The sequence below is a fragment of the Sus scrofa genome, chromosome 14 (genome assembly GCF_054392235.1).
Source record: "Sus scrofa isolate SSC_HxYL_T2T_F1_AM1 chromosome 14, Sscrofa_HxYL_maternal_Yorkshire_Landrace_v2.0, whole genome shotgun sequence".
Lineage (NCBI taxonomy): Eukaryota > Metazoa > Chordata > Mammalia > Artiodactyla > Suidae > Sus > Sus scrofa.
Genome location: NC_139396.1, coordinates 157288275 through 157315572, shown reverse-complemented (window position 1 = coordinate 157315572; position 27298 = coordinate 157288275). Strand labels below are relative to the sequence as shown.

General features: G+C 45.6%; 1 long non-coding RNA gene across 2 annotated transcripts in view; it reads left to right on the top strand.

Moving 5' to 3' along the window:
• The first annotated feature begins 9867 nt into the window (after positions 1-9867).
• LOC110256809 (uncharacterized) overlaps positions 9868-27298 on the top strand; it is a 61494-nt gene continuing 44063 nt past the window's right edge. The window contains exon 1 of one of the 2 annotated variants that reach the window (XR_014825828.1): positions 9868-10346. This is a non-coding gene — a long non-coding RNA (uncharacterized LOC110256809). The remainder of the gene's footprint in view (positions 10347-27298) is intronic. The other variant, XR_002338825.2, reaches the window with a different exon arrangement.

The window sequence follows — 27298 nt, the reverse complement described above, 5'->3', positions numbered from 1 at the left end:
TTTGAATGATAACTAAATTCTTCAAAACAGTTACTCACATCGCCTTGGTTTTTCCCTAATGCCCTTTCGTTGTTCCGGGATACCACATCTTGTCCCCTCAGGCTCTTCTGAGTTGTGATCATTTCTTAGACTTGCCTTGTTTCTGTTGACCTTGACAGTTTTAAGAAGTACTAGGTCAAGGATCTTGTAGGATGTCGCTCTATTGGAATTTGCCCAGTGGTTTCTCATCTTAGACGTCGGTGTGTGTTTTGACGGAAGGAAAGTGTCGTTCTCATCACATCATTTCAAGGGGTATGTGCTGTCAGTACCACATCACCATTGAGGGTAACCTTGGTTCCCTGACCAAGGTGGTATTTGGCAGATTACCAGAGTCCAGAGCTGTGAAGACGGGAAGTACAAAATCCCCCAGGCAGTCACTGGGCATGATGGTCAACAGGGCTACACCCGCTCCCACTCCTTAGATCCTGGAAACATGCTTTCTCCTGCAGCAGGGCCGGCCATAAAGGGGTCTCTTATTTAAGGCACATCCTGTGGCCTGAAGGCTGGTACAGCAGCCTTTCAAGAAGGCGACATCCTTTAGAAAGCTGTCCCTGCATTCACTGAGGCCAGCTGCTTCCGGGTGGTACAGAATAGGATGCAAGCAGTGGATCCCATGGTCAGGGGCTCAGTCCCACGCTTCCCTCACTAAGAAGTGGGCCCCCGCTTGAATGCTGTGGTACATGGGATTTCATACCTACAGATCAGGCACTCCATAAACCACCAGTTAATGGGGCTGGCTTGAGCTTCTGTGGCAGAAAAGGTAAGCCCATACCTGGAACAGGTATCTTATCCCATGGAGGATGAGCCACTGGCCATCCCAGAATGCAAGGGCCCAATGACTTTGATGTGCCACCAAGCGACCAGTTGGCCTCTTCAAGGAATGGTGCCATAGCAAAGGTTTGGCCTGGGTCTCTGCAGCTGCAGGGTAGACATTCAGAGGCAACCATAGCTAGACCGACCCCGGTAAGTGGGAGTCCACAGTGCTGAGTCCATGTATAGCCTCCACCTCCACCATCATGGCCCCTCCACTCCTATGCCTATGTTGTCACTACTGCATGGCCAGTGATGAAGTCCGGTTAATGGCACCTGTCTGAGTCATCCTGCCTACTTGGTTGTTCAGCTCTTTATGGTAGATGCTCTCCAGGAAGCATTAATATGTGATATAAACATCGCCACACCACGTTTGTCACACATGTGCCTCGACACCACCACCTTATCTCTGACCTTCTAATCCCAGGCGCCCAAGTCAGTGGCCACTGCCCAGAAATCCACAGATATTCTCACTCACGCCACTTTTCTTTGCCCATAAAGTATGACACTATTCCCTTCGTAAATAGTCCTTTGTCACCCACCCAGAAGTTAACAAGAGGACTCAAGATGAGAGTTGTTGTCTCAGAGTTGGTAGCTGTGGGAACTGTTGGGTTTTGTTTGGTTGGTTGGGTTTTTTGAGGTAGTGGTGGTGGGAGGTGACGGGTTGGGGGTCTCCTAATGGCCCCCTCATGGGTCAATATAAGACATTTGTAGGAGTTCCCGTCGTGGCGCAGTGGTTAACGAATCCGACTGGGAATCATGAGGTTGCGGGTTCGATCCCTGCCCTTGCTCAGTGGGTTGATGATCCGGCGTTGCCGTGAGCTGTGGTGTAAGTCGCAGACGTGGCTCGGATCACGCGTTGCTGTGGCTCTGGCGTGGGCCGGCAGCTACAGCTCCGATTTGACCCCTAACCTGGGAACCTCCATATGCTGCGGGAGCGGCCCAAGAAATGGCAAAAAGACAAAAAAAAAGACACATTTGTACCAGAGCCAGCTGAATCTCTCTCCACATACCTGCCCTTAGGTCTGCTGTAGCCAAGGCACAAAAGGCAGTGGTCATGGTGAGCCACCACATTTAAAGTAACCACCAACTTGACCCACAGCACACCATGTGCTATGTATCGACCACCCCGTATCATTCGCTGAGGCTTCTCTATGTACAGGCACTGGGCCAAGCACTTAGCACATTTAGTACTCATGGAAACCTTCTGAGGTTGGCAGTTTATTATTATTTTCATTTTACACATGAGAAAGCAGAAGCTCCAAGAAGTTGCCCAAGTCGGTCTGAATCCATACTCTTAACTTTAAATAATACCCAAGCCTGTCTGACTCCATACTTCAACCACTATCCTACTGGGTTTCCATAGGTTCTCTTGAGAACAATTATGTTACATAGAAATATACATATGTGTGCAACCTGATACAGATATCTACCCAAATAGGGATAATGGGCTAGATACTTGAGGAGCTGGAGGAATAAAAACCCTTCTTGCCTGTGCCTTTCATGGGCTGGACCCAATGGGAGGAAGTTGGAAACAAGAGTGCATTGAGGCAGCCCAGGTGGGTCACGGGAGCACAGAGCATCTCTGGTTGGGGTGAAGAAGGTGGGGAGTATGTGTATAAAGGGGAACCGTGACGGTGGGGTCTTGTGTGTCTCCCCAACCAAGATGTAAGTTCTAAGAGCACAGAGTTGTAGGAACTGTTGTTCACTGATATACCCCAAATACCTAGAACTGCTTCTGGTACAGAGCAGATGCACAGTAAACATCTGTCAAACAAATGAAAGATTTCTCGCCAGAGCCAGCTGACCAACCAACATCATCTAGGGCAGGACTCAGCAAACCACAGCAGGGAGCCAAATCCTGCCCGCTTCCTAGTTTTGTAAATAAAGTTTTATTGACACAGAGCCACGCCCCTTTTTTTACCTATAGTCTATGGCTACTTTCACGCAGCGACAGGGGAACTGAGCCAGGTTCTGTGAGACCAGATGGCCTGCAAAACTGAAACTATTTACTATCTGGTCCTTTCTGGGAAAAGTCTGCTGAACCCCCTCCGGTTGTAGGACTGGGAGCCAGGGAAATAGTAAGGACCCAGGGGCCAGGAGCTGTTGGGTCTCAAGACCCGAGGGATACACAGAGGGAAACAGCTCCTGAGCCCAGAATTCTGTGTGGTGCCTTACCTCTGCACAAGCCCCAAGGTGATCCTGGAGAAGCAAGTCTTCTTAGAGAGAAGGAAACTCCTTCCCAAGGACACCTCATCCATCGGCGAAAATAACAATGCTGTCAGTGACTAGGTGTTTTATCCGAAGATTTCTCTTCTCATACATCCTGGCGACTTACGTACTAAAGAGGTGCCAGTAGATGGTTCTACCCAAAGAGCTTCCATTTGCCAAGCTTCTCAGGTCAAGCAGCCTAAGACAATGGCAGACCTGCCCTCCTGATGCCCTCTGCTCACAGAACCCTCTCCTTCTAGTCTCCTTAGGGCTTAAACTCACTGTGAACCACATCTTCCCCCTTGGTTTTAGACCTAGAACCAAAAACTCTAGCTATGTAACCTTGGGGCGTGGCGAGCTGAGGGACATGGAGCATAGGGCAGTTTAAATTTCCAAAGGACCCTCAACAGGGCAGATGAGGTAGGGGAAAATTCTAACTGCCTTAAGCCACCAAAGCCTGTTGGAGTGGCTGCTTCTACACTGCTCATCCCCCTGCTGGTCCTTCATCAGCCATCCTCTTAGTCTCCCTCCCAAAAAGCCATCTGTAATCATCCCTTTCTATTATGGACCGAATGTGTCTCCTTACAATCCACAGGTTGAAGCCCTAACCGCTGATGTAATGGTATCTGGAGGTTGAGCTTTGGGGAAATAATTAGGTCATAACGATGGACCCTCTTGATTGGAATCAGTGCTGCAAGACTGTATGGCCCACAAGACCGAAAATACTTACCACATGGTCTCTGCCACATGAGGATACAAGAAGGTGACTATCAACCAGCCAGGCAGGGGACCTTCCCCAGCACCTGACCATGCTAGAACCCTGATATTGGACTTCCAGCTCTAGAACTCTGAGAAATGTGTCTGTTATTTAAGCCCCAACCCCCCCAACCCCTAGTCTAGGGTATTTATTATAGCAGCCCGAGCTGACTCATCTTCTCCATCTCAGTGGGGTTCCTCCTGACTCTAAACTCCAAAACGACGTGCAGCCCTCCTACAAAGCCCACCAGAATAACCGCCAACATCATCAGACTGACATGGTGTGCACTTGAACTGTTCTTTGCATTCATAAAGTGGCTTCTTTAACCTGTTGACTCAATGAATCTATGACAAAGGAAGAAGGATATACAATGGAGGAAAGACAGTCTCTTCAAGTAAGTGGTGCTGGGAAAACTGGACAGCTACACGCAAAAGCACGAAATTAGACCACTCTCTACCACTCTTCACAAAAATTGACTCAAAATGGATTAAAGACCTAAATGTAAGACCAGATACAATAAGGCTCCTAGAGGACAGCATGGGCCAAACATTCTCTGACATAAACCGCAGCAATGTCTCCTCAGATCTACTTCCTAGCGCAACAACAACAAAAACAAAAATAAACAAGCGGGACCTAATTAAACCTCAAAGTTTTTGTACAGCAAAGGAAACCATAAACAAAACAAAAAGACAACCCACAGAATGGGAGAAAATATTTGCAAATGAAGCCACTGACAAGGGATTAATCTCCAAAATGCACCCACTGACGGCCTGGACATCAACAGTAAGTCACTTGCCTCTGAGATCATCCGGCCAAAATGAATAACTGCGTTCTGACTCATGGGAGGAAGGTTCTGCTGACACAGCACTTTCCTCACATCTCCTGGCAGGCCTTCATTGGGGTGAATGAATTATCCTCAAGGGTTTCCAACTCCCGGATCAATTTACGAGCATGGGGAATACACACCTACTATGTCACATCCATCGTGCTTCTGCAAACCTGCAGTGAGCACAAACATTTTTGTAAGCACAATGGATTACTGAAAGCTTCCTACATTGCCAAAGGTAGCAGTAGTAATATTATTAATATTTCATTTGGAGAAGCCAAAACTACGAATATAGAAGACTCATTCCACCCACCGCTTCTCAGCACACGCTTTCAGAATATACGCAAGAGTTCAGAGAGACACTTGGGTAATTTGGGGTGACTTCGTTGTAACCTGCACCAAGAGTCCTCTTGCTGTATTTCATCGCACTCTATTTTTGAGAGCCTTTGAAGAACGAGGCCCACGAAAAGGTATTTCTGGCGCTGTGGGGGTTGTCTATTTGGTTGTTTGTTTTGGTAAGTGCTTAAAGACAGTTGGGATGAAAGCTTAAATACTTATGTAATCTAGAGAGAAAGGCACTCACATCTGTGTGTGTAAAATAAGCAAGATAAAACGGTGCGCAAATGAGATCTGATTTTCCCCCTAGAATTGGCAGTGTGTAAATGAGGCTGGCAAGTGACGGCAGGCATCAGATGACAGCCGAGCAGCAATGGCAAAACTGCAGCGCCAGCTTGGTCCAGGCGGCTACTGTCAGGTGGCTTGCCCATCCATAAAGAAGCAAATGGAAAAGATGGCAACGAGGGGGATGCTGATGGCAGAACAGTGATCTGACGGCCAGCAGTCATGTTCCAACCACATGGGTGTTTGTCTCAAGTGCGGTGGAACTGTCGGTCCAACATTGAATCGCTTACCCCAAATCCACGCGCCATTCCAGGCAGACTTAGTATAAATAAGATTGCCCTGTTCAAACGTGTCTCTCAGAAAAGAAAATGATCATTCTTACGGGTTCCATTTTACCAGTCACTGGGGAAATGGATATTTCTGGTACCATTTTGAGAAGATGAATCCAGCGTAGGCCACACTGAAATGAAAACAAAAATGACTTCCTGAAGGTTCACCTTGGGAAAAAAATAAAAGACTAAGGAAAAAGCATGAATGCTGTGTATTTATGAGCTAACGCATATACTCAGCCTTGCCCAGGCTTGGAGGTGGGGTTTGTTTTTTTTTTTCACACTGACATCTTGGCCCCAAAGACAAATGTTTGTTCAATTGTTTAGAATAAGAAATGAGATATGTTAGGCTGGTTTGGAAACTCAGAATGCAGTGGGGGGTTTTTTGTTTTGTTTTGTTTTTTTAGGGCAGAATGTATTACCTACCAGTGGGATTTGACGGGGAACAGGGGTCTGGTTGAAAGTAAAAATAAGCTTCTTGCAAGGCCAGCTCAATGGCCTTCTTATGTACACACAGACAGATAAGAGAATTGCAAAGAAGTAGGTCCATTTAGCTTTCTCACTGTTCAGAAAACAAAGCACAGTTTCCTCTTCAGTTTTCTATTTTGTAAACAATTTGGTACAATCATACTGCCTCCTGTTTTCATTCGACTGACTCACAGCATGAGGTCAAATTGAAGAGCTAAAAGGATGTCTTTGGGAGGGATGGCACTGAAAAAAGTTCAGAATCCAAGGCTCTTCCAGGAGGGGTGGGGGGAGCTGTGGGGGAGGCGGGAGGAAGGGCTGGTTGACCATGGACTTGGAGCACCAGGCCTCGCAGGCCCTGCACAGGCAGCGCGGGGAGCCATCTGCAGTCGAGCTTCCCCATGGCAAAGGACTGGGCTGCTGTGCCCCCGGTGGTTCCTGAAAGCAGATCCCCCGAGCGAGGAGGCCTTTCTAAGGCATTCTCCAGGAGGGCTGCCTGCCTGCCAAGGAAGCGCTGCCTCCCAGCCCAGGGTTTGAATTTGAAGCAAGGCTGACAGGGAGCCGAGAGGAACCTCTCTCTGCCAAAGTCGCTTCTGTGGCAGCGCCTCCGCTCTGCTGATACCTGCGTCCAGATGGACATTTTGACCTTGGCCACAGCCACTCAGGACCTCTTCTGTCCATGCCCGGCCTGGGCTTGGCTGGACTGCATGGAGGGCAGGAGGGGGCGGCCATCTGGTGCGGGAGGTGTTGGCTGACAGGTGGCTCAGCGGCGGGAGAACAAACCAGGTTGAAACAAATCCGAGGACGCTGTGAAGCTCACAGAAACCTCCCAGGTCAAGGGAGATGGCAGAGGGAAAAGGCCGGTGACCAGGAACTGGGTCACCCCCACGCTACTGCCCTGGTGTGGCCCTGGGTGGAATCCCTGGACCACAGCCTGCCAGCACCCCATGGGGGGACGAGAGGACCGGGGCCATGAACCAAGAAGGGGTTCTGTGCGCCGGACCCTATGCATGGACCACCGCCCACAAGCTTTTGTGTCCAAGCCATGTGCAGGGTGACCTCTGATAACCATTCCAGTGGCTTCTTTTGGAGATGACTGTGGCTTGGTTTGATCCAAAGTGACTCTTGGGTCACTTGCTGCTGTAGTGCAGAAATTATCACAGCATTGTAAATCAGCTATATTTCAATTAAAAACAAAAACAAAAAACCAGGAGTTTCTGTTGTGGCTCAGCAGATTGAGAACCCAACATAGTGTCCGTGAGGATGCAGGTTCAATCCCTAGCCTCGCTCAGTGGGTTAAGGAGCCAGCATTGCTGCAAGCTGCAGTGTAGGTTGCAGATGCAACTTGGAACTGGTGTTGCTGTAGCTGTAGCATAGGCTGCAGATGTAGCTTCACTTCAACCCCTAGCCCAGAAACTTCCAATGCCGCAGGTGTGGACCTGAGAAGAAGAAGGAAAAAACCAGAGTCTCTTGGGGTTGAGGATGCCATGAAGAGGGGGCAGGGGGCACTAGGGTTTCTATACCCAGTGCTTGGGGACCTGCCTACCAACCTGGCATCACCCAGAGCTGGATGCAGTGCCAATGAATTCCAGCTGGCCACACCCTGACATGGCAAACACCTGGGGCAGGAGCATCGCAACACACTCCATCCTCAGCCATGGCCTCGAGCTCAGATCTAGTCACCTGTCAGGCAGGTTATCGCCAGACTCCTCGGGAGGAATGAGGACTTTGGAGCCAGATAATCCTGAGTTGAGTCCAGGCTCTACCACTTGGACGTGACATGATCTTGGGGGAATCACCTTCCCCACCTGTCTTCGCTCGTCAGTCAAGTGCTACCGCGGTGCCTCATTTAAGCTGAGCAGCGTGTGAACTGGAGCTCTCAGGCGAGCGGGGGCCACGTTGTCAGTTAGTCCCTTTTTCTGGTTGTCTTTTTTTCCTAAGATCCCTTCCGTTGAAAAATTCTGTGATTCCACACGCCCCGGAGAACGCATCTTAAGCTGCCCCGCCTTCGGGGGCCTGTTTCATTCGGGCTGACTTCATTTGCACAGGTAAGGAATCCGTTAGGAGCACGTGCCAGCGCCGTGCAGTCCACCTGGACAGGCTGCGCTTGGGGCGGTCACCTGGCCTTCTGTCGTCGCAGATGAAGCGCATCCGTGATTTCCCTTCTGGCTATGGAGCTGCTAAAGGCACCCCACAGACCCAGAGTCCTGCTTGGCCCTGGGGCTGCTCCTTCAGGGGAGCCCAGCTCTCTTAGCTCACCCATCTGACGTGGGAGGGTGTGGCCTTTGCATCAGTGGCCCTTGATCTCGGGAGCACAGCAGGACCAGCCCGGGAGCTTTGCCAAGGGGAAGGTGGCTACCCGACCCCAAGCTCTTCTACCAGAGATGGGCAGAGAGGCCTGGGGGGTCTGATTTTCCGAAAGCTAAGTTTTCATAGAAAAACGAAACTGCAAAGTGGAGGGCCAACAGCATTAAATGAAGATTTTAGAAAACAACAGAGGATTCGCTAAGAAAGAGGAGGAGCTTGTCTAAGACTTTATCCTGAGGTTATCGTTGCAAAAAGGCCAGATGGAGAATTCACTCTTGTATTAATTCCACGTCAATTTACTGACCACCTAGTAGGATATTTGTCACACTGTGTGTGAGGGGTTCAAAATCCTAAAGCTGAACCACTCTTTGGAGATGGAAGGTTCCAGCCCCATGACTCTCCAGATGGGGAAAACCAGACCCAAGTAGGAAGTGACTTGGCCAGGGTCCCACAGCCAGTGGCTTGAGAAACGAGAGGCCAAAGTCCACCCCTCCCCCAGCCCCTGTCCAACCGGGGACCACAGACAGGGTTTGTCTGTCAGCGTTCTTCTGCCAATTTCAAGGAAAATCCAGATGTCCATTTTCTCCGAAGAGCTGACCAAGTAGGAGTTCCTGTTGTGGTGGAGCAGAAATGAATCTGACTTGTAAACGTGAGGTTGCAGGTCAGATCCCAGGCCTCACTCAGTGGGTTAAGGATCTGATGTTGCTGCGACTGTGGTGTAGGCTGGCAACTGTAGGTCTGATTCAGCCCCTAGCCTGGGAACCTCCATATGCCGCGGGTGCCGCCCTAAACAAACAACAAAAAAGATCTGACCAAGTAGGACGCTGGGCGTGTCTCCCACAGGCAGATCTGCCGAGCCCTGCCTCCCTTCACAGGCAGCCAGGGCCTGGCTTGGCCACGGGCCTGCCCTCCACCAGGCCTTTATTTGCATCACCTGCCAGGCCCCTGCCACCTAAGAAATACACCACTGACCTCTCCGCCCAGATCCGAGAGTGGGGAGGGGCAGCCAGCCAGGTCCACAGTCAGCCCTGCGGGACACACCTCGATTGGACATTCCATCAAAGAAGGGATGTTTTTGTCAACATAAAAGTGAAGAGGTGCGATTGACATAATCACATTTACATTAGGAACAGCAGAGGCAGTCCTGGGATTTTCCATCGGCCCGTCGATGCCGTGAGTCCCAGGGCTCAGGGATTCTTTCCCAGAGAACCTGAGACCCCCAGTGGGACACAGTGGTTTAAGGGGGTTCTCTTGACCTTTTCCCTAACCCCACACAGCCTGCACTGCCCTTTCCTCCCCGCTGCCCCAGGCAACAGGGACCTGCTACCTTCTTGCCAGATGCTGAACCCACCAGCTTCTCCCCGCCCCGCTTCCCCGCCTCGCCCCGCCCCGCTTCCCCGCCCCGCTTCCTCGCCCCGCCCCCTCCCCGCCTCGCCCCGCCCCGCTTCCCCGCCTCGCCCCGCCCCCTCCCCGCCTCGCCCCGCCCTGTTCCGCCCCCACAAGAGTCCATTGCAGCCCAGGGCCTGGAGCGTTCCGGGCTCTTTCTTTGGAGGTTTGGACGGGAATTTATCCGGATGCTGTCCACGAGGAAAGGGCGTTCATTCTGCAAATTAACCGTGTTCGCAGAACAGAAGGGAAATGTTGAACCGGCAGAGAAGAGCGCTCTGAAAACACTTAGCCGTGCTTTTCTGCAGACAGTCCACGTGCTGAGTGTAAAGTTACATTAAAATGGCCCTGCCGTCCGCGTGGCCCCTGGCCTTGAACACCCACAGGCTTTCCCGAGTTTGCTCGGAATGAGTTGGGTTTTAAAGAACATCTGAAAATAAAAGCACAAGCTTCAAGACTGTTGAGGTCATTGCATTGAAAGGACGATGGAGTGGAACGGGGGCCGCGGAGACCTCGCTGCCAGCCTTGACCGGAAACCATCACGGTCCTGCCCAGAAGGGCAGCGGCCCTGGAGCCAGCCCGAAGGACCATGGAGGTAAGACCTCCGTAAACACCCTTTCTACTAGTTCCTTCCAACAAGGTGGGGGAGGGGCTGCAACCAGAGAACAGAAGGACAAAACAGCGTCCTCTTGCTCTTTGAGTGTCTCCAATGACAAGATCACCGCTGTGCACGAGGTGATCTTTCTGCCCTGGCCCCTCGTTGCTGCCAGTCAGAACCCTGACCATCCTTCAGGCTCGCACAGACTGGCTCCCCCCACGTCTTCCCCCGCCCCCGCTCAGCTCCACAGTGAGCTGCCTTGTGCTGGGCTCAGCTCCTGGAAGGGGGGGACCACATCGTGCTTATTGGCTCCCTGTCCCTCTCCCCACACTTCCCGGAGCGCCTTGGACAGGGCTGAGCCCCAAGCAGATGCTCAGAAGTGTCTGCTGAGGGAGTTCCCTGGTGGCTTAGCAGGTTAAGGATCCATTGTTGTCACTGCTATGGCACGGGTTCAGTCTCTGGCCTGGGAACTTCCACGTGCCATGGGCACAGCCAAAAAAGAAAGTTTCCTGAAGTAGAGAAAATGACAGAGTTTAGAACAATAGGGAAAGACGTGCGGAAATAAAGAATGATGTACCAAAGAAGGTTGGATAAAAAATATTCAGGGAGTTCCCGTTGTGGCTCAATGGTTATCGAATCCGACTAGGAACCATGAGGTTTCGGCTTCCATTCCTGGCCTCTTTCAGTGGGTTAAGGATCTGCTGTTGCTGTGAGCTGTGAGGTAGGCCCGCAGCTACAGCCCTGATTAGACCCCTAGCCTGGGAACCTCCTTTTGCTGCAGGTGCAGCACTAGAAGAGGCAAAAAGATAAAAAAACAAACAAAAATATTCAGGACCAGGGATTCCTATGCAAATTACCTTATTTGGAAGTAGTGAATTCTAATGTAATTGATCCAATTACCGTGGCTCTCTGAGCACCTGCTCTGTGCCAGGTACAAGTGTCTCAGTTCTCTAGGGCTGGGTGAAAACCACCCAAACCGAATGGCTGAAAACCAGGGTCCAGGACTAAGTGAGTGAGTGAACCCCTACGGCACCGGGTTTAAGCGGATGTTCATTTTTGAGGTCCAGCAAGCACAGGATGAGCACCTCCTTATATTTAGTGCCCTACCCGCCTTCTTGCCTCACCCCAGTCCTCACCCTGCTTAAACAACAGCCACGTTCTCTCGTGGTGCTGTGGGCTAACAGGCTCAGCCGGGAGGTTCTTCTGTTGGTTCCACCTGAGATCTCCTGAAGTTGCAGCCGAGTGGCACCTGTGGCTGACATCATCCAGAGGCTCTACTGAAATGCTGGAACCGCTGAGCCATCTTGCTCCCCACATGGTCTTGCTATGCGGTCTCTCCAGAAGTGTGGTCGGTCTCCTGTGATGGTAGTTCTGACACCCAAGAGAAGTGTTCCAGGAGGGAGGAGTCAGGGTCACCAGTCCCTGGGGAGGCCCAGCCCAGAACAGGTGCACAGCTTCGCTTCTGTAGCATCCTCGTCCTTAATTCGGGACCAGCCGGGAGCAGAGGAGCGGGATAGATGTACCACTTCTCAGTGTGATGAAGAATTTGTGGACATTTTAACCCACCAGGATGAATTAGAGAATAAGCCACTCCCTCATTCCAGGAAGGATTATGCAAATAGGGGGGTACGGTGACCTGGGCTGGCATCCAGGCTTCACCACCTTTTCTTTCATTTTTGTCTTTGTGAAACGGAGATACTATTACCTGCAAAGATAGATGCCTGCACTGTGGTTGATAGTGGAAAGACGTGGCGGATAAGACATTGTTCCTAGAGAAACAATGTTCTAATCAAGGGAAGCGATTATTTTAAAACTAAGCATATCAGTAAATTGGTTACGAATTGGAGTCGTTCTGTGATGGAAAAGCAGAGGGTGATGAAATAAAGAGATTAGGACTGGGGGGGGTGGGGGTGGGAATCATCCAGGACAATGGCACTCAGCTGAGGCTGGGATGCTCAGAAGGGCTTAGGGTCAAAGGCTGCTGAGCCCCAGGGGAGGGACAGGGAAGGGGTGGGAGATAGAAGTGCTTAGAAGCTGGAGAAGGCTTTGTGGAGGGAACACCTTTGTGTGTTGGCTCACCACTAACCCTGAGAAGTTAAGTAAAACAAAACCCTGAACAATCAATTTGGACAGAATATTATGAGTGCAGAATGCCAAGTAGTAACAGCTCTGGGACTGCAAAGTAATTGGTGTTGACTGTTTGATTGAAGGCTCAAATGATGGACACAAATAATCCCCCTAATGTTCATAAGAGTAATAAAGCCAAAGCCTTGCCAACCCCCAAGTTCTGATCTCTTGGGCATGTTCATGCCCCATGTGCCAACATCACAGGGACAAGGATGTGGGGTAAGACTTCAAAGCCATCACTCTTTTACCTCCATGAACACTCTTGTGGGTCTCTCACCACCAGCTGTACCAGCCCATCCCATGTCCTCTCACTGTCACCTTCTTATCCCCATGCTCATCCAGTGCTGACAACTGGTTCCAGTCTTTCTCTCCACCCCAGACCTTTCCAACCTGTGGATGAACTTGCTCATCTGCATTCGTGCTTGTCCATCTCAGGCTTTAGGACTTCTCTGCTCCCTCGGCTCCACTCACCTCCATCCACCTTTAGTGTCCTCTCCCACGGCTACATTCCAGAACTTTTCATCACACCAAATGTCAGGGTACCACTCTGACTGCTCTCACCTTCCCTCCTCCTGACCTGCTTCATCCCACCTGATAGTTTCTTCCACACTTTAAGAACCTGGAGGCTAATTGCACTTTTACCTTTGGGTCTCATCTGGCTTCCCTTTTACCCTAATAATTCCAAGCATCATGTGCTTTTAAGCACCGCCCTGAAAATGCCCTCATCCTTACAATACACTCCTGATGAACCACTTCTAAATAAACCCTTGAATACCCCTAATCCTAATCTCTAATTTTGAAACCCACTGGAGTCAGGTGTTCACCACCAGCACTCCATCAAAAAGGCTCTCATCAGGACCAGCAATGACCTCCATGCGACTAAACCAGTTCTCAGTACCCATCCTACTTGACCTCTTAGAAGCATTTCCTCCTCTGTGATACATTTTCTTTGTATGGCTTGCAGGATACCACTCTGTCTCTCTTGGTTTCCCTCCCGTACTCATTGCTTTTTCTTAGTCTTTTGCTGGTTCTTCTCCCAAGTTGATGTTGGAGCCCAGAGGTCTGTCCTTGATGGTCTCCGCTGTGTCCACACTCACTCTCTCAATTATCTCACGCAGTCCCATGATTTTAAATAAAATTTGTTTGCTGAAAATCTCAAAAATATACATGCTTCTAGTCCAGCTGTATATCCTCAACTCAGAACTTGCACATCTAGTGGCCAACTCTGCAGACATCTCAGACTCAACATGTCCAAAACCAAACTTCTGATCTTCCCTCCCAAATCTGCATTATGCCCAGTCTTCCCTAGTTCAATTGGTACTGAATCTATCTTACAGATTTCTAGTTGAAACTCCTTGTAGGAAAACATTTCTCTCAATCCCCACATTCTAACTTCAAAATGCATCCAGTTATGGTTACTGCTGAGAAGTTCCAATCAAATAGACTTGTGCAGATAATAAAATATAAAAATAAAATTAGGCATTCCCATTGTGGCTCAGTGGGTTAAGAACTCGGCACAGTATCCCTGAGGAGGCAGGTTCCATTTCCTGGACTCGCTCAGTGTGTTATAGATCTGGCGTGCCCAACACAGATGAGGTCCCATGTTGCTGTGTCATGGACTGGTAGCTACAGCTCTGATGCTACCCTTAGCCCAGGAACTTCCAGGTGCCACAGGTGCAGCCCTAAAAAAAAAAAAATTAATTAATTAATTAAAAAAAAACAGAAGAGAAAAGTATATTTCTTATGTGTGTATATATATGTGTGTGTATATATATATTTCTTATGTATATATATATTTTTTTTCTTTTATTGAAAAGCACTGGAGAGCAACCCAGAGCAGACAGATTCTGGAAGAGAGGGAACACCTAGGAGGAGGGGGGGACCCTGGGCGACTTTCCCTCTATTGATGGGTGTAATCCAAGGGAGAGCTCCAATGTACACCCTATGGAGCAGTTAAAATCCAGTAGAAAACCTCTCGTCTTTCCCATTTGAAGAACTAGGAGAGTTGAGGGCGATTATATCTGATAGAAAATGAGAGGAGAAAGATTGGAGGGAATCATAAAAATGAAGCCCCAAATTCTAGATGTAAACTCAACCCAGAGCCCTGGCTGATGCCAAACCACACATGAGAAGGCAGATTCGAGAGGCCCAGCTGAAGCTGAAAGAACTGCAGTGATATTTGAGCAGCTGTCCACCGCGGGGCAGGCAGTTACACTTGGAATCCAGCCAGGCTGAGGGCCTGCTTACAAAAACATGGTACTCTTTGGGAGTTCCCACTGTGGTGCACGGAAACGATTCTGACCAGTATCCGTAAGGATGCAGGTTTGATCCCTGGCCTTGCTCAGTGGGTCAGGGATCTGGTGTCACCATGAGCTGTGGTGTGGGTCGCAGACACAGCTCAGATCATGCATGGCTGTGGCTGAGGTGCAGGCCAGCAGCTGCTACTCTGATCTGTCCCCTAGCCTGGGAGTTCTGGAAACTTCCATATGCCATGGATGTGGCTGTAAAAAGCAAAAGAAAATGTACTCTTCAAAGGAGTTTAATGAAACCCAGTGTCTCCACAACACAACATTCTCAATATGTACAATCCAAAATTACTCAACATCCAAAGGGAAAATGTGACCCATTTTTTGAAGAAAAAAGATAATTTTTATTTGTTTTCTTTTTTTAAAAAAAGATACTTTTTAAAAGGCTGCTTTTGTATTTTAAAAATGTTTGTAAACATATTGGAAAATATGAGCAATATGCATTTCCAGAATCTGATCACATCTTCCCACCTCCATTGTCATGACGCTATGAAAATGGCAGGCAGGAACAGTACCCAAGCCTCCAAATGGATCTTCTGTTCTCATCTTTGCCCCCCTAGAGTCTCCTTCAACACAGCACCAGAGAAGGCCTCTCAAAATATAACTTAGATCATAGTGGTCCTCTGCTCAGAACCCTCCAGTGGCTCCTGTCTCACTCAGTCCATTCTGGTTGCTCTAACAGAATATCACAGACTGGGTGGCTTAAAGAGCAGAAATTTATTTCTCACAGTTCTGGAGACTGGAAGTCCCAGATCAAGGTGTCAGTAGATTCTGTGATAACCCACTTTCTGGCTCATGGATAGTCATCTTCTGGCTCTCTCCTCCCAGGGGACGTGGGAGCTCTCCAGGGTCTCTCTTCTGAGGGCACTAATCCCATCAAGGTGGCCCCATCCTCATGACCTAATCACCTCCTAAAAGCTCCACTTTTTTTTTTTTTTTTTTTGTCTTTTTGCCATTTCTTGGGCCGCTCCTCTGGCATATGAAGGTTCCCAGGCTAGGGGTCCAATCGGAGCTGTAGCCACCAGCCTATGCCAGAGCCACAGCAACGCGGGATCTGAGCCGTGTCTGCAACCTACACCACAGCTCACGGCGATGCCAGATCCTTAACCTACTGAGCAAGGCCAGGGATCAAACCTGCAACCTCATGGCTCCTAGTCAGATTCATTAACCATTGAGCCAAGATGGGAACTCCAAAGCTCCACTTTCTATTAACATCAATTAGGGTTCAGGATCCCAACATAGGAATTTGAAGGGACATTCACATTCAGTCTATAGCAACAGCCCTGTGTGTTCTGGCCTTCTGACCCTCTTTAACCTCTTCTATCATCTCTCTCCCCTTTGTTCTGTGCCTATCACATCAGCTCCTTTGTTCCTCAAACACTCCAGACAGGCTCCCACCTTAAAGCCTCATATTCCTTCTGCCTGGACACTCTTCTTCCAGATACCTACTTGGTTAACTCTCTCCCCCTTCAAGTCTTTGCTCAAATTTCACCTTTTTACTTCCCTGATGCCCTTAGCAAATACTGCAACCTTGCTTTCACCTCTGCCCACTACCTCCAGCCCCCTCAGCCTGTTCTAATTCTTTTTTCCATATGACTTATCATCTTCTGACGTACTGTATAGTTTTTCTCTTTGTATGTTAATTATTTATTGTCAGTCTTCCTAGCTTCAAGGACAGGAATCTTTGTTTTGTTTCCCCAGAATGGTCCAAGTGCCTGGTTCACAGTAAGCTCTCAATAACTAGCAAAATGCATAAATACTTTAAATAGTGCCAGAGAAAACCATGTGACCACGAGGACTGAAACCACTGAAATCATGGCCAGGGTAACTACACACATCTGTCTCTCTTTCCTTGCAAGGTTCAATTGAAATGAAAAAGAGGGATATTTTTTAAGCTTTGAAAAAGTAGTCTTGGAAAACCAGAAAGGGCACTTGCAGCCATGCAGAGGGTTTGAGAAAACTCTGGAAAATAAGTGGCAGGTGGAACTATGTTGATGGTTACATAGAACAGATTATCAACAGACATGCCTCCAGCACCCTCTAGGATCAGGCACCGTCCAGAGTGCCGGGGTGGACTGTCAGCAATGTCCAGCTCTCGGGGAGTGGGGAAAGACAGGCAGAAAATAACCAGGGCACAAACTCATATGGTTGTATACAGCTGAGGCTATAAAGAGAATAACATCTGGTCATTTGAGTATTTAGGAGCTTGGATCCTAGTAATAAGAGACATAGGAGGAGGAAATTAGATTTACAAGGTAGACAAAGGCTGCCTCCTATTTGAAACCCCATAACAAGGCTGGATTTTATTCTAGTTGCAACAGAAACCCAGTGGATGGATAAAAGCAGAGAACTGACATCATTAGATACATATTTTAAAAGATTTCTCTGGTGTCTGAGTGTAGGATGGATTATGGGGGCAGAAGGCAGGAGTGAGGCCAGGAGATGAGTTCAGAGACAGTTACAGTAATCCAGGCAAAGGAAGACAGTGGCAAGGACAGCATGTGGCAGTGAAGATACGAGAAGTGCTTTGACTTTTGAATACGTGTGGAGGTACCACCAATAGGAATTGCTAATATATTGGGTGCCAAGTGTGAGGTAAATAGAAGAACCAGTAGTGAATACTGTTTGGGGCCTGACCCACCAATGGTTGCTGATACAATTTACCGGTACATGGAAGACTTGGGTGGGCTTAAACACATACTGACTGGTCTTCCAGAAGGTTAGGTGTTCTCCCCAGAATCAAATACGTGGGGTTTATACATGGGCAGGTCTCCCTCTGAGAAACACTTGTGTGGCATTCCCGTCGTGGCGCAGTGGTTAACGAATCCGACTAGGAGCCATGAGGTTGCAGGTTCGATCCCTGGCCTTGCTCAGTGGGTTAAGGATCTGGCGTTGCCGTGAGCTGTGGTGTAGGTCACAGATGTGGCTCGGATCCCACGTTGCTGTGGCTGTGGCGTAGGCCGGTAGCTACAGCTCTGATTAGACCCCTAGCCTGGGAACCTCCATATACTACGGGAAGCAGCCCTAGAAAAGGCAAAAAGACAAAAGAAAAGAAAAGAAAGAAAGAAAAGAAACACTAGTGTAAGCAGGCTGTGTTAGAATCCACAGTTAGCTAGGAATGGAAATCACAGGTCAATATCCTTCATCAACATAGATGTAAAAGACCTAAAAAAATGTGAATGAATCAAATTCAGTGGTAACATCCAGCTTCTGGTTCTGTATGTCAAGAGTTTGGAAGTGGCCGCTCTATCCCAACAATAAGTAAAAATTTGAATAGAGTGAAAAATCAACAAGTCTTCTGGGATCCATAAGAGAAGGGGTGACTCAGGGCAAACCTCTGCCCTCAAGATTGGAGACAAAGACAGGCAAATACAGCGCGTCATGGCTTACCCGAGCAGGGACTCAGAGCAGAAATCACCAAGGGAACCAGTGTCAGGGTAAGAAAACCTGAATCATAACTCACGGATTGCTGGAGGCTCAAAGGACAATAAAACACTTCCTCTCCCCTCATATCTCACCTCCACATTACTAAAGGCCCATGTTCAGCAATTCCTTTTACCCAATACAACATGTTCAATTAAAAATTACAAGGCATACTATCCTGCTGTATAGCACAGGGAACTGTGTCTAGTCTCTTGGGCTAGAACATGAAGGGGGATGATATGAAAAAAATATATATGTGTTGGAGTTCCTGTCGTGGCGCAGTGGTTAACGAATCCGACTAGGAACCATGAGGTTGCGGGTTCGGTCCCTGCCCTTGCTCAGTGGGTTAATGATCCAGCGTTGCCACAAGCTGTGGTGTAGGTTGCAGACATGGCTCAGATCCTGTGTTGCTGTGGCTCTGGCGTAGGCCGGTGGCTACAGCTCCGATTCAACCCCTAGCCTGGGAACCTCCATATGCCATGGGAGCGGCCCAAGAAATAGCAACAACAACAACAGACAAAAAGACAAAAAGACAAAATATATATATGTGTGTGTGTGTGTGTGTGTACATATATGTGTATAAATAAAACTGGGTCACTTTGCTGAACCGCAGACATTGGTACAACACTGTAAATCAACTATAGTTTAAAAAAATACAAAAAATTATAAGGCATACTAAAAGGCAAACACAATTTGGAGAGAAAGCATCAAAGCAGACATGGCAGGGATGTTGGCATAATCAGGCTGGGCATTTAAAACTATTCTGATTAATATGCTAAGGGCTCTAATGGATAAAGCAGACAGCAGGCAAGAACAGATGGCCATGCAAGCAGAGAGATGGAAATCCTAAGAAAGAAATGCTAGAGATCAAGAACACTGTAACAGAAACTGTAACAGAAATGAAGAATGCCTTGGATAGGCTGACTAGTAGACTGGACACAGCTGAGGAAAGAACCTCTGAGCTAGAGGATCTATCTGTAGAGTCCCCAGATAATTAAAAGCAGACTGTACGAAAGACAATATCCAAGAACAGCGGGACAACTACAAAAGGTATAATATATGTGTAATGGGAGCACCAGAAGAGACAAGAAGAAACAGAATAAGTGTTTGAAGCAAAAATGACTGAGAATTTCCTTAAATAAATATCAGATCCTAAACCACAGATCCAAGAAGCTCAGAGAACACCAAGCTTGGTAAATACCCAAAAACCTACGTTTAAGCATCTCATCTTCAAACTATAGAAAAGATTTTAAAATCCTGCAATAAGTCAGAGGGGGAAAAGAACCTTACCTGTAGAGGAACAAAGATAAGAATTATATCCAACTTCTCTTCAGAAATCATGCAAACAAGAAGAGAGTGGGGTGAAATATTTAAAATGTTGAGAGAGAAAAACCATCAGCCTGGAATTCTGTATCCTGTGAAGGAGAAATAATGGCTTCAGACAAACAAAAGTCAAGGGAATTTATTGCAGTGGTTCTGCCTTGCAAAAAAGTACTAAAAGTAGATCTTTAAAGAGAAGAAAAAGTATATAGGTTAGTTAGAAACTCGGAGCTTCATTAAGAAAAGAAGAATATCAAAGAGGGAATAAGTGAAGAACAAGTAAAAACTTATTTTTGTTATTCTTTTCTTTTAGGGCTGCAGGTGCAGCGTATGGAAGTTCCCAGGCTACAGGTCAAATTGGAGCTGCAACTGCCGGCCTACACCACAGCCACAGCAATGCCAGATTCGGTCTGTGTCTGTGACCTACACCATCGCTGTGTCAAAGCCAGATCCTTAACCCACCAAGAAGGGTCAGGGATTGAACCCACATCCTCATAGATACTAGTTGGGTTCATTTCCTCTGAGCCATGATGGGAACTCTCTATTTTCCTTATTTTTTTTAACTCAATGAATTTTATTATATTTATAGTTGTACAACCATCATCACAACCGAATTTTACAACATTTCCATTCCAAAACCTCCAGCCCATCCCTCCCCCTGCAACCTGTCTCCTTTCATAACCATAGGTTTTGCAAAGTCTGTGCTCAGTTTCTATTCTGCAAATAAGTTCATTGTATCCTTTTTGGATTCCACATATAAATGATAGCATGTGACATTCATGTCTCACTGTCTGACTAACTTAGCATGATAATTTCTAGGTCCGTCCATGTTGCTGCAAATGCCATTATTTCTTTCCTTTTTATGGCTGAGTAATATACCATTGTGTAGAAGTACTACATCTTCTTTGTCCACTCCTCAATGGACATTTAGGTTGCTTCCATGTTTTGGCTCTTATATATAGTGCTGCAATGAAAACTGGGGTACCTGTATCTTTTAGAGTCATGGTTTTCTCGGGATAGATGCCCAGGAGTGGGATTGCTGGATCAAATGGTAATTCTATTTTTAGTTTTTTGAGGAATCACCATACTATTTTCCATAATGGTTTCACCAGTTTACATTCCCACTGACAGCGTAAGAAGGTTCCCTTTCCTCCATACCCTCCCCAACATATATTGTTTGTAGACTTTTTGATGATGGCCGTTCCAGCTGGTATAAGGTGGTACCTCATAGTAATTTTGATTTGCATTTCTCTAATAATCAGTGATGCTGAACATCTTTTCATATATTTTTTGGCTATCTGCATGTCTTCTTTGGAAAATTGTCTGTTTAGATATTCTGCCCATTTTTTTGAGGGGTTTTTTTGGTATTGAGCTGCAGGAGGTATTTATATATTTTGGAGATTAATCCCTTGTCAGTGGCTTCATTTGCAAATATTTTCTCCCCCTATTCTGTAGGTTGTCTTTTTGTTTTGCTTAGGGTTTCCTTTGCTATGCAAAAAACTTTTAAGTTTAATTAGGTCCCATTTGTTTATTTTTGTTTTTATTGTCATTACTCTAGGAGGTGGATCTGAAAAGATATTGCTATAGTTTATGTCAAGTGTTTTCAGTCTGTGTTTTCCTCTAAGAGTTTAATAGTATCTGGTCTTACATTTAGGTCTTTAATCCATTTTGAGTTTATTTTTGTGTAAGGTGTTAGGGAGTGTTCTAATTGCATTCTTTAACATGTAGCCATCCAGTTTTCCCAGCACCACTTACTGAAGAGATTGTCTTTTCTCTATTGTATATTCTTGCCTCCTTTGTCATAGATCAGTTGTCTGTAGGTGCATGGGTTTAATTCTGGGCTTTCTATCCTGTTCCACTGATCTATATTTCTGTTTTGTGCCATTACCATACTGTTTTGTTGACTGGAGCTTTGTAGTATAGTCTGAAGTCAGGGAGCCTGGTTTCTCCAGCTCCACTTTTCTTTCTCAGGATGGCTTCAGCTATTGGTAAATTTGGTAATTTGATAGGCATTGCATTGAATCTGTAGATTGCCTTTGGTGGTATAGTCGTTTTGACAATATTTATTCTTCCAATCCAAGATCATGGTATATCTTTCCATCTGTCTGTGTCATCTTGGATTTCTTTCACCAGCATCTTACAGTTTTCAAGTACAGGTCTTTTGTCTCTTTAAGTAGGTGTTTTATTCTTTTTGATGCTTTATTTTTTCTTTTTGATGTTCTATTCTTTTTGATGGTAAATGGGATTGTTGCCCTAATTTCTCTTTCTAATCTTTCATTGTTAATATATAGACATGCAATCAATTTCCGTGTATTAATTTTGTATCCTGCAACCTTACCAAATATTTTGATGAGCTCTGTTTTCTGGTAGTGTCTTTAGGATTTTCTGGGTATAGTATGTCACCTGCAAACAGTGATAGTTTTACTTCTTCTTTTCCAATATGGATTCCTTTTATTTCTTTTTGTTCTCCAGTTGCCATGGCTAGGACTTCAGAATTGAATGTCAAGAGTTGAATGGTAGTGGCAAGAGCAGACATCCTTGTCTTGTTCCTGATCTTAGTGGGAATTCTTCCAGCTTTTCACCACTGAGAATGATGTTGTCTGTGCATTTGTCATATATGGCCTTTATTATGTTGAGGTAGGTTCCCTCTATGCCCAATTTCCTTATTCTTAATTTAGCCAAAAAATAGCAGTTTGTTCAAAATAATGGCACAATGTATTCAATTGTGTGTGCTTAGATATATATCATATATATGTAAAATCATCTATATAATGTATCTTTACATAAAACTGAAATGCATGACAGAATGATACAAAGGCTAGAAGAGAGGAATTAGGATTATTTTGTTATTATAAGATTCTCAAACAACCAGTGAAATGATATACTGTTATTTAAATGTGGGCTGAGGAGTTTCCACTGTGGCACAATGTATTAAGGATCGGACTGCAGTGGCTCAGTTTGCTGTGGGTACATGGGTTTGGTCCCCAGCCCAGCACAGTGGGTTAAAGGATCCAGCTCAGATTCAAGCCCTGGCCCGGGAACTTCCATTTACTATGGGTGCAGCCATTAAAATAAATAAATGAATGGACTGAATTCAGTTTAAGTATATACTGCAAATTCTAGGGGCTACCTTTTAAAAAAATGTGGAAAAAAGTATAACTGACATGCTAAGAAAGCAGAAAAATGGAATCTTATAAAATGTTCAACTAAAATAACAAAAAGCAGAAAAAGAATGGAAAACAAAAACTGAAAGAAGAAATATACATATACACAATGGAATACTACTCAGCCATAAAAAAGAAAAATTGCCGTTTGCAGCAGTATGGATGGACTTGAAGAGCATTAAGCTAAGCTAAATAAGTCATACAGAGAAAGACAAATACAGTATGATATTACTTACACGAGGAATCTAAAACAACAAACTATTGAATATAACAAAAAATAAGCAGGAGTTTCTGTGTGGCTAGCGGGTTAAGGGTCCAACAGTCACTTCAGTGGCTCAGGTCACTGCCGTGGCATGGGTTCAATCCCTGGCCCAGGAGCTTCCGCATGCTGTGGATGTGGCAAAATAAAAATAAAAAAGCAAACACATGAATCTAGAGAAAAAACTAGTGGTTACCAATGCAGGGGAGAGGGATAATAGAGGGATAGGAGAGTGGCTGATACAAACTATTAGTTGTAATGTATTGTACAATACAAGGGATATAGCCAATATTTTGTAATTTGTAATCTCTGTAAATGGGAAGTATCTTTAAAAAATTTATTAAAAATTTAAAAAAATAAAATACTTGAACACGCAGGGAAAAATAATAATAAAGTTAAAAGCCACCCCTGGAGGAGTTCCTGCTGTGGCACAATGGGATTGGCAGCGTCTTGGAAGTATTGGGATGCAGGTTTGATCCCCAGCCTGGCACAGTGGGTTAAGGACCTGGTGTTGCCACAGTTGTGGCTTAGGTCACAACTGTAGCTTGGATCTGATCCCTGACCCAGAAACTCCATGTGCAGCGGGACAACCGAAAAAGAAAAAAATAAAAATAAAAAAAGCCCTCCCCCCCAAAATAGGAACAAAGAACAAGGGCAACAAATGGAAACTGTTAGAACAGAAAACTGTTAGACACATTAATGTCTAATGGTAGGTATTAATCCAACTGTATCAAATTCAATGATAAAGATAATGCATCATTAAGTAGAGTTTATTCTAAGAATGCAAAGTTGTTTAACATTCTAAGTTCAATCAAAATAATGTACCACATTATCAAATTATATAATCATCTCAGTAGATGCAGAACAAGCATTTAATAAAATTCAACATCCACTCATCACAAAAATTAGAATAGTAGGAAACCTCTTTAAACTGAAAGAGTACCAACCAAAAAAAAAAAAAAAAACCAAAACTAGAACAAACATCATAATTTAAAGATGAAATATTAAAATCTTTCCCTCCCTTGAGTTTAGAAATGAGACAAAATTGCCCAGTATTCCTTTTCCTCAGCATTGCACTAAGAGATGCAATAAGTCAAGGAAAAGAAGTTTAAGGATAGAGAAAGAAAATAACAAAACTGCCGTTATTCACAGACGGGTCAAAATCTTAGAAACGTAAAAGATGATAACAGCTAAGTGAATTTAAGGTCACTGGATATAAGGTCAAGATACAGGAATTGGTTGCACCAGCAACAAACACCTAGGAAACTCAGAAGTAATAACAGTTACAACAACATCAGAAAACAAAATATCCAGGAATAAGTTTAGCAAAAGATGGTACAAAATCTATACACACCACGAAAGGCAAACAGTATCAGTGGGTGTGAAAGAAGACCTGAGGGAAGAAAGAGAGGAGGGCCACTCTCATATGTTGAAGAGTCAATAGGACAAAGGTGTAACGTCTTCCCACATGGAGTTATAGGCTCACTGCAATCCGGGAGAGATTCAGACATTTATAAGGTGCATGTAAACTGAGAAGTTCCCTCTGAATTTCATGAGGAAATGATAAGGGTCAAGAAAAACCAAAACAGGAGTTCCTGCATGGTGCAGCGGAAACGAATCCGACTAGGAACCATGAGGTTGCGGGTTCAATCCCTGGCCACGCTCAGTGGGTTAAGGATCCAGCGTTGCTGTGAGCTGTGGTGTAGGTTGCAGACGCTGCTCAGATCCCGTGTGGCTGTGGCTGTGGCGTAGGCTGGTGGCTACAGCTCTGATTATACCCCTAACCTGGGAACCTCCATATGCCATGGGTGCGGCCCTAAAAAGGACAAAAAGACCCCAAAAATGAAGACGAAGAACCAGAACAGTCTTGAAGAAGAGCAGAGGCAGAGGGCTTGCACTACCAGACGTCAAGATTTCTTCAAAGCTGCAGCAATGAAAGCAGTGCAGTGCTGGTGCAGTGATAGGCAAATGGCAGTGGAGCAGAAGGCAGGACCCACGCAGGTAAAGCACTGCACTTATGACGGAGGAGATGCATCGGTGCAGCAGAAGATGGTCCTCTCAGTAAATGAAGCTGAGTAGCTTGGTTCTCCGTGTCGGAAAAATGCATCATAACCACCACCTCACATCAGTTACAAAATTAATTTCAGGTTAATTGAAGATCGGTTTGTGAAAGGGAAGGTAAAAAAGCTTTTAGAAAAAAAAATAGAGTAGGCTGAGATTTCTTAAGCATAACATTAAAAGTGCTAACCTTGGAGTTCCCACTGCGGCTCAGTGGGTTAAGAACCCCGCTAGTATCCATGAGGATGTGGTTCAATCCCTGGCCTCGAACAGTGGGTTAAGGGTCCAGCATTGCCATCAGCTGTGGTGTAGGTCACAGACATGGCTCAGGATCTCACATTGCTGCCACTGTGTGTAGGCAAAGCACCTGCAGCTCCAGCTTGCCCCCTCACTTGGGAACTTCCATATGCCATGGATGCAGCTCTGAAGAGACAAACAAACCAAAAAAAGTGCTAACCTTTAAGGAACATTTTTAAAGATTTTTAATTCAAAAATTAAGTTATGAAGCTCCCTGGTAGCCTAGTGGTTAAGTATCCAGCATTATCATTGCTGTGGCTCAGATCCCTGCTGTGACACAGGTTCAGTCACTAGCCTATAAACTTCAGCGTGCCCTAGGTACAGCCCAAAATAAATTAATTGATAAAAATTAGGTTAGACCACTAAAAACTAAGGACTTCTGGTCATTAGAAAAAAAAACACCATTGATTAGCCAGTGGGAACTTGCTATACAGCACAGAGAACTCTACCCAATATTCTGTGATAATCTCTGTGGGAAAGACTCTGAAAAAGAATGGACGTGTGTACATGCGTAACTGAATCACTTTGTTGTACAGCAGAAATTATCACAACCTTGTAAACTAACTACACCTCAATAGAACATAAATAAATTAATTTTTTAAAAAAGAAAAAAACACCATTGAGGGTATAAAAAAAAGGCAAGCTGTGAGGAGGTCAGAAAGACACCATTTCCATATGAAGAATTCCTATGAATCAGTCAGAAAAAGGCACAATCCATAGAAAATTGGGCAAGAGACTTGAGCAGAAACTTCACAAAAAGAAGCTACCCAAATGGCCCAGAAACATACGGAAATTTTCCAAACTCATTAGTCACGAGGGAAATACAGTTAAAACTAGGATGGAGATTAATACATATCCACCAGAGTGATATAAATTAAAAAGACTAGTACCACCAAGTGCTGGTGAAGGTGGGATCTGGATCTTTCTTACAGCGCGGGTGGGAATTTGACAGGATCCACCATGGCTGAATATTCTATGACTCAGCAGCTTATCCCCCACTTAACAGAAATGTATACAATGTGTTCCTTAAAACATGTGCAAGAATGTTCATAGCAGTGCTTTTTTTTTTTTTTTTTTTTTTTTTGGTTTTTATAGGGCCACATCTGCAGCATATGGAAATTTCCAGGCTAGGGGTTGAATCATAGCTACAGCTGCTGGCCTCCACCACAGCCACGGCAACACCCGATCCGAGCTGCACCAGCGACCTACACCACAGCTCACAGCAACGCCAGTTCCTTAACCCACTGAGCAAGACCAGGGATGGAACCCGTGTCCTCATGGATTCATGAGTCAGATTCATTTCCACTGAGCCACGACGGGAACTCCAGCAGTACTATTTTTAACAGCCCAAAGTTGGAAACAATTTTGGCAGAATTAAGTGAACTATGATATAGTCATATAATAGAATAATGCTTAGAAATGCAAATGAACAAAGGATGGCTGTGTGTACAAAGTGAATTTCACCAACATAATACTAAGTGAAAGGAACCAGACACACAAAAAAACACATACCAAATGGTTCTTTTCATAAGAAGTTCAAAACCAGGTTAAAAGTCAGAAGAGCGGTTCCCTTTTGGTGGGAAATCTCTATGGGGGTACAAAGGAAGCTTTTGAGATGCTCCTAATTTTGTTTTTCTTTATCTTTTGGTTGGTAAATGGATATATTCACTTTGTGAAAATTTATTGAGTTTTACACTTTGTGCTCTATCTTGTACTTGCGTGAAAAGCTTTCTTAAAATAAAAATGAATGTTAAGCCCTAATAAAATAGCTGATCCATCTGATAAAAGAATACCAGAGAAATAAAGTTCTTAGAAAATAAAAATACCATTACAGAAAAATTCACGGGACCACCCGAACAGTAGGAGGAGCATGGCTAAAGCCCAGGCTGGTCATCTTAATCGGAAACTTGCTCTGAAAAGGACCAAATAGTTAATGTTTTAGGCGCTGCAAGCCACACCATCTCTATCACCACCACTTAACTCTGCCTTGGTAGC